Source organism: Fukomys damarensis, unplaced genomic scaffold (assembly GCF_012274545.1).
Source record: "Fukomys damarensis isolate Sample0158 unplaced genomic scaffold, DMR_v1.0_HiC HiC_scaffold_37, whole genome shotgun sequence".
Taxonomy (NCBI): Eukaryota; Metazoa; Chordata; class Mammalia; order Rodentia; family Bathyergidae; genus Fukomys; species Fukomys damarensis.
In genome coordinates this window covers 37,900,877-37,914,659 of record NW_022900949.1, presented here as the reverse complement: position 1 = coordinate 37,914,659, position 13,783 = coordinate 37,900,877, and positions in this window count along the sequence as shown.

Below are 13,783 nucleotides of genomic sequence, written 5' to 3'. Positions count from 1 at the left end.
TTTTTTTTTAAAAAAAATTGAAACAGGTTCTTCTTAAGTCACTAAGTTGTCCAGGCTGGGCTGGAACTTGCTGTCCTCCTGCCTCAGCATCCCAGAGTGAATTACAGGCATGGCTTGATTCCCCTTTATACATGTGTATATGCAGTGTTAATTGGCCTTTATGTACACACACGCTAACAAGTGCCAAATTATTTATATACAAAAATATTCTCATTTTTGAATAATTAATAAAAATTGTGTGCTTAGACCATCACTAGTTCTGGATACTGAGAAGACGTTCTGGTGGGATGTGACAGGTTTACACTGGAGTCCTGGTTGTAGAGCTAAAGCAGTAAGAGAAAATCTGTGAGTATTTAAAAAAGAATCTGCATAATCATGCTTGACTGCATTTGGGAACAAAAAAGAAAAAGGCTAAATAGAGTCGGGGATTTGCTCAGTGGCACCACACCTGCCTCATAAGCGCAAGGTCCTGAGTTTGATCCCCAGTACCAAAAAAAGAAAGAAAAGAAAAAAGAAAACTAAATAGAAGTTCCACTATTCACATTTTGGGTTTTGTTTGTTTGTTTGTTTGTTTAAGGTTTTTTGGGGGGAGGTTGTTTGGGTTTTTTGTTTGGTTTTGTCTTTTTTGAGACAGGGTCTCACTGTGTAGTTCAGGCTGGCCTTGAACTCACTATATAGCCCATTTTGGCCTCAGACTCACAGCAATCCTCCTGCCTCAGCCTCCCTTGTGTGGTATTATAGGCAAGTACCTGCACATCTGGCCCACTAATCACATCTTGAAAGCCAAGAAAATTAGGGCAGCACAGAGGAAGACAGGCCAAGTAACTTCTGATTCAAAGTTCAGTGTGCTGAGACTCACTGTGTACAGAAGAATCCAGTTCACAGAAGAGAGAGAGAGAGAGAGAGAGAGGAATCAAGGAGAATATTTAAAAGTCCATCCTTATTATCAAAGAAATAAAATCAAATATTGGCAAAGACAAAAATAGAATCAGAATCAATGGTGATGGAAGGAAATGATGTCATACATTGCTGTTAGTAGAAAACCTTCTAGGGGTCGCTTGTTCAAGGTATCAGAAATCTCAGGTGAGGCAGGGTGTGACTCCACGGCAGAGCCTTGGCCTGGGCGGTGGGAGGCCCTGGCTTCACCCCTGGAAAAACCTCTTCAATGTCTGTGCCTTCCAATAGAGCAGTTGTTTTGAGAAGAAAAGGTGTTTCACCAATCGAGCACTTCAACATTTTAGGAAATATTCCAGGGCCAGGGATTTAGCTCAGTGGTGCCGCTGCCTGCCTTGGAAGTGCAAGGACCAAAAATCTTAAAGGCTCAGCTACAAGTTATACAATATAGTAAGCATTTTTGAAAAATGAAAAATTCAAAATAACCAACTATCTAAAATTGAGAGCTTTCCTGGGGATTTAGCTCAGTGGCACCGTGCCTGCCTCGCAAGCACAAGGTCCTGGGTTCCATCCCCAGTATGGCAAAAATAATCAATTAATTAATTAAAAAATAAAACTGAGAGCTTAGCAAAAGGCACACTGGTGGGTGAGGGATTTAGCTCAGTAGTTCCATCCCTGGTACCAAAAAACAAAACAAAAGAATAAAAAAAGGCATACTGGCAAGTGCATATAGCGAAATACTCTGTAGCCATGTAAAATGTTGTTAGATATAAAAACTGAAAAAAAAATAACTGAGTTTTTGACTTGGTAAGTTATTCAGCATATATTCTTAAACAGGAAAAGGGGCATCTTTTAAAAAACATTAGCTGGGCGCACGCCTCTAATCCCAGCACTTGGGAGGCTGAGGCAGGAGGATTGCTGTGAGTTCGAGACCAGCCTGGGCTACACAGTGAGTTCCAGGTAAGTCTCAAATATGTAGTGAGACCCTGTCTCAAAAAATCAAAAAAAAAAAAAAAAAAAAAAAAAACACAACAACAACAACAAAACAAAATTAGGGCTGGGGATGTAGCTCTATGATTAGGTACTCACATAGCAGGTGTAAGCCCCAGGTTTGGTCCCCAGAGCTAACTATATATCCTGATTCCTTGATATATAAATATAGTTTTCCTTGACCTTAACATATACAGGAAAAAAAATCATATATGTAAAGAAATGATCTAAAAGGATGCACAATAATGTAATAGTTGCTGGGGGGTGTATTTTCTTTGTTCTGGTTTGTGTGTATGTGCGATGGCAACTTGCCCAAGCTGGCTTCGAATTCTTGTGCTCAAACGATATTTCTGCCTCAGCCTCCTAAGTATACTACCATACGTGGTAGTATACGTATACTACCATATCTGGCTTGATAGTTGCTGTTTAAAAATAATGTCATTATTTTTTTCTATTTTTGGGGGGCCTCCCAGTGTAGCCATGCCAACCGCAAACTCACAATCATCTGCCTCAGTCTCCTGAGTGTAAGTTTATAGGCAAGTGCCATCATGCCTATATAATTTATCAACAATAAGCATACTGCTTCTATATAATGAAATAAAACATCAGTAACAGTAACTCTCTGTTATTAAAAATATCTGTGATTTTTCTGTGGGTGAATCAAAAATATGTTTACATTTCATGAGGCTCATCCTCCTGCCTTCTTTTTTTTTTTTGAGACAGGGTCTCACTATGTAGTTGAGACTGACCTGGAACTCACTATGTAGCCCAGGCTGGTCTCGAAGTCACAGCGATCCTCCTGCCTCAGCCTCCCAAGTGCTGGGATTACAGGCGTGTGCCACCACGCCCGGCTTTCATCCTCCTGCCTTCTTACCCTTGGGGGCTGAATATCCTACCCCTGTTCTTCCACAGTTGCACTCTGAGGAGAAAGAAGGACGGCTGACCCATAGAGGCCTGTTTCAGGCCGGGCCACCCCAGCAGCACACACATGGGTTTAAGCAGCCTATTTCTGTTGTTTGTTTATTTGTTTGTTTGTTTTGATGGTCTCACTATGTAGCCCAAACTAGCCTTGAACTCACAGCAATCCTGCCTCAGCATCCCAAGTGCTGGGATTATCGGTGTACAACAGCACACCCGGCCAAGCAACCTATTTCACTGGGAAAGTGATTGTAAGAGGTACTGTGGGGAGAAGCCCCTAACAGTGCAGGACCCTACAGATTGCCCCAGGGCACTGGGTTTTGTCTCTGAATTACAGCACAACACAAAAGCCCCTCTGGGATGCCCCAGGAGAAGCAGCTGACACTGCTAGGATTTGGGTCTTGTCTCCCCGGTTGAAAGCTGCTTTGGGAAAGGGCCAGAAGGAAGGACCTCCTGGCACCTGTCACCTCCCTTCCTCTGCAGAGCCTGGCAGACAGGAAGTCCTTGGGGGTCACAGGTGCCCACAATGGGAGTGGGGACCAGGAACCCTGCTCCAGCACAGCTGTGTAACACCTCAACCTCCAGGCCTCCTTTCCAATGCTGATTTTAAATGTTTTGATTTTTGTATTCATAGTAATCTGAAGGTCTAAATTTCTGGGGTGGGGAGGGACTAAATGAGGGCAGAAATTAAGAAAATTACAATTCAATACAATTGGTTTGTGCTTAACCAGTGCTAGGAGGTGAGGAAGTAGGAAAGATACTTAAGGCTTAAAGTGTAGGCCCCAGAGTTTAAACATTGTGGAATACTTTGATCCCTTGAACCCCTGGAGACCAAAGGATCTCAAAAATAAGAGGGCTGCCAGGCATGGCGGCACACACCTGTAATCCCAGCACTCAGGAGGCTGAGGCAGGAGGATCCCTGTGAGTTTGAGACCAGCCTGGGCTACATAGTGAGTTCCAGGTCAGTCTCAACTACATAGTGAGACCCTGTCTCAAAAACAAACAAAAACCCCCCAAAATAAAGAAAAGGGGTTAGTTTATTGAGGCATTACAGATGCCAGCCAGAAAGGACCCACCACAGGACAAGTCCCTGCAGTGCCCCAACAGCAAGGAAGTAGTTGGAAGTAGCCACAGGACCTACGAAACCCCAAGCCTTCTCTAATAAAAACAGGGTGGAGGGTCGGCCAAATTAAATATACATAGGAAGGGCATTTCAGAGAGGGGAGAGGGCAAGCAGAAGGAGAAGCAGTTGCCACCTCTGGACTCATAGGTCCACAGCAAGATGGTGACACCTAAAGGGTTTGCATTGGCTTTGTTTAAAAAATTAATTTTATTGGTCCATTTCAGGTGTACAATAGAATGACATTCATCGTTGGAGGTTTGTACCTTTACATTATCTTTATTCTTATTTTTTCCCCTTTCCCCTGCCCTCCTGTCAACCCCTCCACCCCTCCCTATTTACAAAGACTTTGTTTCCATGTTTTTATTTTCTCATATTAATTCCATTCCCCTCTGACACATATGTAAATACCAGATGGTTTCTGTAGTGTGAGCAACTGAAAGTGTAAATAAGGCTGAAAATGTATAATAGATACTGTGCAATAGGAAGAAAAGGTACAAAGGGGAAGAGGAAGTAGGGAGGGGCAGGGGAGAGGGTTTGGGTTGGCTTTTAACATATATTCAGGAACATACATGGGCTTTCATTCTGTTCAGCCTGTAGCTTGTGATGGATCCATGTCACCCACCCTCCGCTCCTCTGAGCTTTTGTAAGTGAATTTACGACATCCCAGGAAATTTTCCATACCAACTTCCATCCACTGGAAACCCTAAAGTGGCCCCAAAAGGCCTGTATCAGGACTCTATTTGCAGTCACATCCACAGATTCCAATGCCCACGGATCAAAAATACTCAGGGGCAACAAAAAAACCCCAGAGTTCTGAAAAGCCACACTTGCATTTGACACGTGCTGAGCCCCGCACAGCCAAAGTGATGGGGAGGCCACCCTCGGCGCCTCCCGCCACGTCCCTGTCCTCAGTCCCTCTCCAGTACCCGGTGTTGACATCCCGCCTGTGTGTGCACCGTGTGGCTAAACTAGGACGCTTGTGTCCACATTGCATCCAGGTCGGGACTTCTTTCGCGCAAGAAAATTATTTCCTCAGTGACGCAGTGTAGCAATTAATAGCATGTACCTTGTTGGGTTCAGTAAGTAACCCAGAGATGATGTGAAGATCCAGAGGATGTGCTAGATGTGTTCTAGGCTGAGCTGTGCCATTTTGGAAAGGGTCTTGTTATCCCCAGGGAGTCTTGGACTGGGGCTCTGCAGACTCTGCGGGGTGTCTGCGACTGGATATAGTTAAGTGTTGGTGCGCATGAGATTATGTGACAGGCGGAAATGAAGGCGCTCCAGGAGCACAGTCACAATAGCAGATGAGCGCCTTGTTCCTCGAGAACCCTCTTCAGCCCCCTCCACTCTGCTGTGTCAGGATAGCTGGCCTTTGCTCGGGGGAGTAACTGCTTCCCTTATCCTGGGAGTGGCATGTGAAGGTGGAGTGTCACTCAGGAGGTCAAGGGGAAGGAGGAGGACACTGGAGTGTTTCCTTCCCCCGTCCGCTCTGCACGAGGGTCCCTATGCGACAGCTGCTTCCCCTTAAGGTTTTGGTCAGGGGCACCCAAACATTGCTGCTGTCCCTCTCCTCTGCGTTCTGGCAACTGCTCTCTTACCGGCCCAGGGGGCAGACCTCCCCTGCAATCCGTCCACATCTTTATTCAACTGCTTGAGTTTCCTGCGTGTGCCCCAAGTGTCCCGCCAGCAGCCTGGTGGAGAGCTGGACGTGGATTCTGAGAGAGGAGGGTGAGATACATATCCATATCCGGCAGAACTTGAGGAGAGGGGTCATGGTGGGAAGTCAAGGCCAGTGAAACAGACAACTTCTTTTAATTTTTTTTTTCTAAGAAAAATGGTATTCTGTATTGACAGACTGTATCCTTGAGTGAAGATTTTAAAGTCCTGAGTGGTATGGGCTGGGCATGTGGCTTGGCACTTGCAAAGGCCCCGAGTTTGGTCCAGACAGCACCCCCACACACACACACACGCGCGCACGCGCGCACACACACAGCTGGTGAGTAAATGGCTGCTTGTGAATGAGAATGCAGCAAAGGCCATGGTGTATCTTCTGTCCTGAGCTGTCTCAGCCTCTTCCAGGCTCTGCTCCACAGTTAACAAGCACAAAGGGAGGTCTGGGGGCCTTCGACAGGTAGGCACATATCCAGTTACCCTCGGGCTTTGATCATTCATTAAGGCTCCACCAGTGATAAAGGGAGCACCTGAACTCTCCAAACAATGGAGGAACAATGGACTGCTTTATCCTAATAGTCCAGTGTTGCCTCTGAGGAAACAGGCTAAAAGGTTTTCATCTGGTTCTGCTTCCTTGAAAAAAAAAAAAAAGAAATGCAATTATAACAATCACCTGTTTTCAGTGTTTCTTATAAACTCCTACAGGGAATCCTTCTGCAAGAGGATCAGAGGATTCGAGCTGCTTCCTGTGCCACCCACGCAAGGATCACGGGTACATGACTGCTAGATGGCGGCTTCATGGCCACTAGTGACTGTTCAGGGGAAAGAATTACATCACCTGCAAGAGGTTGCAACAAGAGAGCCTCAGACCTCACTGTAGCTGTGAATTTCCGATGCAAAACGCCTGTGTTCTGGTGAAGTAGATTCACACACCCTGTTGCTCCCTCAATTCCGGTTTCTCTCTAAATCAGTGTGGTTTGCAATGCTTGATCTCCTCGTGGCTTGGCTGTGTGCCTTTCTCCAGTGAACAGCAAGTGCGCAATCCTAAATTGCTAATTAGAAAGGAAAGAAAGCTGAAAGCCTGCAGGCCATTTGGTAACAGTCAGATTTTGATTGTCAGATGTAAATATCATTGCTTTCCCAACTAAATCTCCTGTCCCCCCAAGGCCTTCAGTAAGAAGCCACCTCTCAGGTAACAGTGCCTCTGACTCCAAGGACCCAAAGTCAGCAGAGAACGGTAGGCGAAGGGGACAGTCCTTCACTCTGATGCCAGCAGCAAGCTGAGAGGTCCTCAGGCCACCGACGCCTCAGACCAGCTGACTACAAGAGAATCCCAGAGGCCCTCCTGTTCAATAATTCATCAGAATGACTAACAGAGCTCAGAACAGTGCTGTCTTGTCACCAGTTCAAACCAGGGAGGTTCTCTTGAGATTCAGGCAGCCTGAAGAAGAGACACAGAACTGTGGACTCAGCTGTGTAGCTATAGACCATCTGTTTGCCTGCTACTATTCTCCCAGCCGCTGTACACCGCAGCAGTCCTTAGGCCCTGGGCCAGCTCTGCCGCTCCCAGCCAATCCTCAGCTGCTTAGAACCCACCTCAGGAAACAGCCCTTGACTGCTTGGTTTCAGTTTATTCCAAAATACACAAAGGTGGTCATGTGCCAGCATCAGCTTTGGCTATATCAGTTATTTGTACTGAAAGAGGAGCATTTGCCCTGGAATTCTGCTGACTTGGATTTAATGACCACCAGAAACACACACACACACACACTACAGCCTGAACCAAAGTGATGCCATCTTGTGCTTTCCCGTTCCCCTGCAAGTGTGGTACAAGGTGTGACCAGGAAACGACGATGAATGTTTATAAGTTTCTACGGCAAAAGACAGAGTCCCCCCAGAATCCCCCCCCACTCCACATACATTTATTTCATCATTCTCACTACCTTCAATAGCAGCTCTGCAGTCCTCCTGTGACTGTCGTTAGTTGTACTGTGCATGACTGCTGTGACGTCCTAAATCGATCCAAACTGTCTACCTTTCCCAGTCATTCTGACTTCAGGCTTGAGCCAGGAGTTATGGTGCCAGATTTGGTGAATGAGGTGGATGAGGACACGGCGTGGCATTTTCACAGCCTGGTTTTCTGTGGGACAGCACTGGCCAGAAGCAGTCACTGTATTTTTTAATCACACCTCATAAAGACCCTGGGGAGAGGACTTCCAGAACTAGCTTCAGAAAGTGGCAGGAACAACGGGAGAAGTGTGCTTGGAGTGAGCGGGAGTATTTTGAGGGGGATTGGTGGTGATGTCTTTTACTGTAATAATTTTTAAAAATCTAAGTATTCACCTTACATTTTGGTCACCTCTTTGTGATTAGCTGTATCGTAAAGAGTAGGAATCAGGACCACCCAAATGAAGAGACATATAGTTATTTGAAAACGTTTATCTAAGTTGTGTTTTCTGGTAACTAAAGTCACTGTTCTTTTTCTCTTTAGGGCTGGGATCAAACCCAAAGCCCCACACATGCCAGGCAAATGCCCCACCTCTAAGCTACTTTCTCAGTCCACGTCACAATCCTTCTTGAGTGCAGAAGGGGTGGGAGCAAACTGCACTTATCACCCCATTTTACAGAATGCTCCAGAAATTTCCAGTCCCTGTCGTGAGCCGGCTACGCAGAGCACTGGCCAGCAGTGTCTCAAACCTGAAAGAGCAGCGGGGTGGAGAGGGGGCAGAGAGAAAGGAAGGACGCCAAGACAAGAGTCCGATCAAGGTGACGTTTATCGCAGGCAGGCATCAGCCTTTTAAAGGAAAAGTCCGAACTATTACCATAGTAACCTCAACACCCGCTCCACGGGAACGAGGGTTACACGGGAAGGAGAAAGCAGGCTCAAAAAAACAAATTAACAACACTTGCCACTAATAATCATTCCCAAATAGGTGGAGGAACTTAACAAAATGGAGTTACAACACCTGACTCCTACAGATAACGTCAGATCTTTAACAGGAAGCACCTGACTCCTACAGATTTTTGGCTGTCCGAGTTTCTCCCGTGCAGGGTTCAAAAAGCCAGTGGGCCATGGCTGGCTTCCCACAAGTCCCCATATATGCAGCCTGGGTGCAGCAGTATCTAGACAGGTTCAAGGTGTGGGCATGAAACAGCAGCAACACTGAAACACTAAAAAGGAAACACAAGCCCCCAACAAAAAGCTAAAACAGAATCCTAAACCAGATAGGCGAAACGTCACACACCTGTAAGCTCAGCGCTCAGAAGGCCGAGGAAGGAGGATTGCTGTATATTGAAAGCCAGCCTGAACTACGCAGGGAGACCCTGTCTCAAAGAATAAAAAACAAAAACCCTTAAATGAACAATGGACTAATATGAAGTTTTAAAAACTTACCAATCCTAGGAATTTTCAAACTGAATTATCACCAGCAGCCATAATGGGGATACCTTCTTCTTCAGTTCCATCTACAGACCCATCCACAGAGTACCCCAAATAAATATGCAGTGGAAACAATGTGCCTGCCAAGTAATTATCTTCAAGTCCTTGTGTTACCGGGCAGCTCCTTCTAGAAACTGGTTTGCCAAATGTTTCTGGGTTTAGTGGTGCTCGAGTCTTCTTCTGGAGTTGGTTTCCAGGTTCTTCTCAACTCCAACAAAGAATTGGGGGAAATGAGCGAAAGATGGTAGCAAAGTTTATTTGAAAAAGTAAAAGTAAGAGTGAGGGAGAAACTGGCTCTAGAGCTGGCTTCTGCTGAGTAAAAGAGATAAAAACCAAGATAAAAGGGGGGTACAGGGCGGGCTATGGGGAGGAAAGCTAGTCAGTGAGCTCTTTTTGGTGTCTGTGTCTTTCTATGCTGTCCACATCCTGAGGAACCCAAGAGAACTTTCACATAGGGGTCCTGAGAAGCAGTGCTTGGGATCCCACACCTCAGGCTGCCTCAAGTCCAGGCCATCCTATTGAAAACCTGTTCAAATTCTCTGAGAAGTCAGCATTCAGGTTTTTTGTTTTTGTTTTTTTTTTGAGATGGGGTCTCACTATGTAGTCCAGGCTGGCCTTGAACTCACTATGTAGCCAAGGGTGGCCTTGAACTCATGGGATCACAGGTATGCACTACCACACCTAGCTAGGGCTTGAGGAACTGTTCTGCTTATGTGTTCCAGGATCTTGTAATTAACAAGTTACTCCTACTTTCCCATCCAGCTTTGCCACACCCTAATCTCCTGTCTCATACCTTTCATTCACATTTTTAACTCAGATATTATCTTACATAAATATTCTAAAGCCACCAGTGAGAACTAGCTATGTCCTTCAGGAAGCAGGGTTGAGCTTCTAGGACAGAGTCTTTATCAGGCTGAAACCCAACAATATTTACTGTTTGGCTCTTGACAGAAAATATATTCTGCACCCTTTATTGCAAAGTTGATATGCATTGATTTATGGCACACATATTTATTAAACACGCACTATAGACTAAGTACTGTGCTCCTGTTTTCTACGTAAGAGGCTTTCAGACAAATGAAAGACAGACAACTAATGGATGCTGATTTAAGTGTGAGTTTAGAGGCAAAGTTAGGTTGCAGCATGTGAATGTGTTGTCCTTGGATGGTGAGTGAGTAGAAGTTAGCCAGGTGAAGCAGCAGAACAGCAACTATAAGGGCCCGGAGAAATGAGGAAGCTGCAAATGTTTCTTAGATGAGAGGGAAGAAAGGCCAGACACCTTTGTTGGGTTGATTGTGGGGTGGTGGTGGATGAAAGAGCCGTCATTAGCTTACTAAGACAGCATCAGACAGTCCCTGGGCTGGAGGCAGAGGAGTGGTTCTGGAAGGTGGAGCGCCAGGACCAGCCAAGGAGGGAGCCGAGCCAGCACTGGTGGTGTCATGCCTGGTGAGTCCGTTTTCACCAGCTGATACCCTCAGCAGCTCTGCCAGGACCGCACCTCCACTCCAAGCTGCACCTCCAGAGCAAAGGAGTATAAAATTGAACTCTTGATTAATCCCACCCAAACCCTTTGCAGGAAGCCTCTGATCTGGAGATTATTAAACCCTTTTCCAGGATTAGAGATAAAGATGTAAAATGTAAAATACAAACGTCAACGTTGATGGAGATGAAAACATTGTCATTTCTCCTGAGAAAAGCACTGTCAGACAGTGAGCCAACACAACCCATCACAGGCTTGCCAGTTTTAACTTATGAGATTTGGGAGAAAGGAAGGCATCTCTAACATCCTTTTTTATTATGGGCTCATTTTGTGCATCCTAAATTAAGCTAGGGAAGAATACAAACGTTAAGAAGATACACTTTTTCAGCTTCAGAAAATATGTGCTCTTCTCTTTTAGTTGAAGTACATTCTGCTTTAAGATGCGTACTTTAAAAGTAATTAGTTATGCACGCATGTATCACTTCTCCTGTTTATTGCCATTTGATGAATTTTCAGATGTTTCTGCTTGACTTCCCTGCACCTGAAGAAAGCTCCAGGTTAGGTGCGTCATACGTGCCCACAGCCTGGCCTCACTGTCCACATTTTTCCATAGTCTGTTGTCCAACTCGCTCCTGGCTGCCTTGCTAGATCTCATCCCCACGCAGGGCAGACCTGTCCATTTTTTTCTATTTTTTTTTTGTTTGTTTGTTTTTTCCCAATACCGGGAATTGAACTCAGGACCTCACATTTGCCAAGCAGGTGCGGCACCATGGAACCCCTGTTCATTATGTACTTCTTAATGTTCAGCTCAGTGCCTGCCATGGAGTACAAGCTCAACAAATATTATCGAGGAAATAAATCAATGATACTGAAATATTATATACATATTTCTTTGTTAGTACCTACACATAGTTGATTGCGTGCTTTTTAGCAGAGTAAAAAGGGCAATTCTGCTCTACAAGCATTCTTGAGACAGTCATGTCTGATTAAAAAGTTCAAACTATAAAGAATTTTCTATTAAAATGTGGTCTCATTAAATATATAGTATTACATCATGTGTCAAAGTTGTGGAGAACCATAGATCCGCCCCTCCGCCATTTTATGATATAGCCTATGAAGCCATTTTGTTTTAGGTTTAGTTTTCCTGTAGATCACATGATATGTTCCCGTGGGTGTTTGATGTATCCTTATAAGGTAATAATCTGTTCTCTGTATGCTGATTGGTTGCATTATGGTATATATGTTGCCACCCTTTCCGGCGCGGAGAGCGGGGTAGAGATCTGGAGATGAGGAACTAAAGTAAACTCCTTGTGTATCAAGTGTGTGCCTCTGCTCGCGCGTCGCCAGTTCAGGCCCCTGTAGTCGCAGACCGAGTTGCCCAAGGCAATCTGGCTCGCGACAAAAGTTTACTTTCCTTCACTGCATACTTCTTTAAAAGTGATCTTGTATTATTTTCCCATCATTACATTACATTTGCAAGAGGATGAAAAAAAGTGGAAATACAGCTTTTTCAAATGAGAAGGGGCTCAAGAACTGGGAGCAGGGAGTAACTTATTACGTACATATACAAAGCCCCCACAATAAATGTAATCATTATGTACTTTCAACATGTACTAATACAGAATACATAAGAAAATAAAAAAGTTAAATAAAAAGTATGTTTTCTATATAAAAAGAACAGAAAATTTTTTGAGAAACAAAATTTCAATTTCAAATTATCCTCTGGGGTTTTTAGGTAAGATGCCTATATATGCATAAGATGCAAATATGTATTTGTAGGAAAATAACATTTCTGTATTCATAATGTCCTAGTGTTTTGGAAAAAGCAGTTCCCAAATTGTTAGATGTCAGATGTGCCAAGTCCATGGTCTTACAACATTGAGGAATGAAGGCGCAAATCAAAGGTTGGGAAAGTTTTGTTTGAAATAAGAATAGCTCCTGGGTTTCCAGGAGGAGTCAGGAGTGGGTCGCCCCATGGCCCCCTCATCCAGAGCCAATTATAGAGAAGGAGAACACAGGAATTGCTCAATTGTTTAGTGGCCACCTAGCACAGGTGGCTCTGCAGCAGGATTTAAAGAAAAACGAGTCCTTCCCAGCCTTGGGCAATCTCCACCTTATCACCCACCTCTCTCTTGTAGCTGTAACTCCTTGTTCTGATACAGATAAAATTGATAACTACATCCTGTAAATAAAGTTTATGGCACACTGTTCTCATATGTCATAAAACACTGTCCTCTTACAAGGCTAAATTACAAAACTCTCTGCCCTTGTCCTGCTCTGGGAAACTCACTTGCTATGTCACAAGACAAATCCCCTTTGAGCAAATGCATAAAAGCTGGAACTTTTCTTTGTTCAATGCTCTTCCACTGAGCCAGTGTTCACCTGAAATAAATCCTCTCGATTCCTGTTGAACTCTCTTGTCTGTTGGAATTCTGCAACAGCTCTGAATTCAAAATGACCAACTGGAACTCAGGATCTCTAACCCAGTTCAACATGAAGGGCTTAAAGGAAACTGGGATTTTAGAGAAAAAAAAATCTGGTTATTTCACTTTTTAAATTCCTCAAAGCTCAGGAGCTTAGAAGGGAGTATCTGCACCTCCCTTTAATAGAGAATGGGCTCCATGCTGCCTGAGGGAGTTCATTCTTTGTCCCAGTTCACTGATTATTCTTAGTTTTTACCACGGGGCTGGTCATCCCACTCTATCTCAGGCCCTTCCCCTAACTAGCGGCTTTACTCATAAACTAAATAACATATTTTCTACAATAGGATTAAGTTTCTGATGAAATCGATTTCCAGATTGTAAAACGCTTGAGGTGGTTCTGGCAAAACATAATTGTTGGGAATATTTAAAAAGTGTTTCTATGCTTTTTTGATCTTCCTTCTCCCATACTCCACATTACCGGCTTTATGGGAAAAATTGGTTCATCTCGACATGTAACTTAACGGCACCATTAAAAAAATCAAAGAAAAAATATTTGGTTCATTTCAGCCTTTTTACTGCTAAAATTTTGTGGCCATGAGTCCTCAGTCCAGTCACCTGTTTCCTGAGGTGTAGAAGCCGGATGCGTGAAGTATAAGCAGCAGCAGTAAGCTTTGTGCTTCAGAGACAGGGACCCCAAGGTCACAGCGCACAGGACACACTTGGGGGTCATGTAAGGGAACTCAGTTGTGCGCTGCCACAGAAGTGAAGCGGGGATAACTTCAGCGGGATGTGTGAGGCATCGCAACACAGCATTGGAGTCCGGAGGACCGGGCCCGCCACGCTGA